The sequence below is a fragment of the Phytophthora infestans genome, genomic scaffold (assembly GCF_000142945.1).
Source record: "Phytophthora infestans T30-4 supercont1.35 genomic scaffold, whole genome shotgun sequence".
Classification (NCBI taxonomy): domain Eukaryota; phylum Oomycota; class Peronosporomycetes; order Peronosporales; family Peronosporaceae; genus Phytophthora; species Phytophthora infestans.
The window spans coordinates 1,262,113-1,263,943 of record NW_003303724.1 but is presented as its reverse complement, the minus strand read 5'-3'; positions in this window follow the sequence as shown (position 1 = coordinate 1,263,943).

Sequence of the window (1,831 nt, the reverse complement as noted above, 5' to 3'; positions counted from 1 at the left end):
TTCTTACCTTTTGCTTTGGTCGTGCCAGTCGCCTTTGCCTGTGATGCGTGTTTCTTCTTCGCCGCCCTCTTCGGTGTTGTTATCTCTGCCGCTGTCGCCATGTCAAACTCAGCTTTGTCATTTCCTTGGTCTTCTCCCGTTTCCACGTAATCTTCATCTCCGCTGTCACTCCCATCCTCATCAGCAGAAGCAGCATCGGCAGCAAGCTCTTCTGCATACAATGCTGCGACAGGCGCCTTCCCTTTCAATCGCGGCGCTCTTGTCAGCAAGTTGTAGTACCCCACTAGTGCACCCTTCTTCTGGTACGTAGCTGGAGCAGGAGGCTTGCGTGAAGCCACTGCCATCCATGGCCGCCTTCCAGTCGCTGCTGACGTAGGAGCTGAAACAAGCGGTTCACCCGCAACGTCGTCGCCAAAGTCAGCATCGCGGTCATGCGTACCGTCGACACACGCACGGCGCTCTTCAAGCAGCCGGGCGCGTTCTGCGCCTTCCTTCCCGTCGAGACGACGCAGGAACGCCTCCGCTTTAGCGCGCGTGACGCGGCGGGGAGGCATCTTGGTCCCGCGTTTCCTTTTGGAGAATGAATGGATGGCTCAGAGGCCTCTCGTTTGAAGCACTGTCTTTACGACAGCGTATCTCCAAGGAACTATCTCTTTACAGTAGGACCCCAAGCCCTGTACACCGGGGATTAAACGGACTAAACGCCCATTCTATGACAATCCTCACATGCTTGATTATCAAGCATGTGGAAAAAACCACATACTTCCTTATCAAGGCTTAGTAACGGAAGGGTTAAGGACCTACGCAGATTCCCTTTTTCGTTGAAAAGACCACTTTGAAGATAGAAGCGGTGAAACTTGTCCCAGCAGGTCCAAGTGCTCTGTGGGCAGGTGAATGGAGTTTCAGCGTCACCGTGCACAACTCGGCAAAGACACGCAGTGTGAGTTAAACAGTAATCGGTTACCTCAGTCGCGTATCTTCCTTCATAGCGACAGACAACGCACTCGCGCTTTCTCCTGCTCTTATTCTTGTACATTTGCTTTGACGATATCGCCGCACACTGCGCCGACGGAGTCGTTGTCGGGACCATCGATAAGCCTGTGCTTGAAGGAGTAGCACTGGGGGTGGCTGCTGCTTCTGTGGCAACGCTGCTGCCGAACGGCATTCGTTTGTCACTGGGCGCTTCTCGCCAACGACCCGAAAGGAGCTCTGATACTAAATCCGTAACAAACGTCCTGTGGGGGTCCCGATCTCTTGACGCATCGATTGCCATCCGCCGAGTCAAGTACGCGTTGGAACGTGCGATATCCACGAGTGCTAAGGCCAATTTTTTGTGCCAACGTTTGTAGGAATGACCATCAGCGATTGAGAATCTAGCACGTATCTGGTCCAAACGGTCAACCCCTTGCATGTGTTGATTGTATATTAAATACAGGTGGGGGCAGGAAATGCACATCTTGAAGCTCCAATTCGTCGTGTCACCATAGTGGTGGTAGATAGATCAGCATTGGTGACCATGGTGACAATGTTGCCGTCGCACCATGACGCCGCCAGCATGTTATGTTCGACAGTCACTGACTGCTGATAATACCCCGAGAGCACTCCTCTTTCTGCAGAACGGTGTGCTTAGCATAATGTTTGCTTCTGCCTCGCACTGTTCCTCGTCCATACAATCCCTTCAGCTCTAAATCCAGCAGCAGTTGGACGCTTGTGTAGTAGTTATCCATGTTGATAATCCGTCGAGAAAAAAAGTATGGCCGCACCACTTCAAGTACATGTTTGCGTACTTGTTGGACATCCTCTAGCTCCTCACGGAGCTGTTGCATCTCCT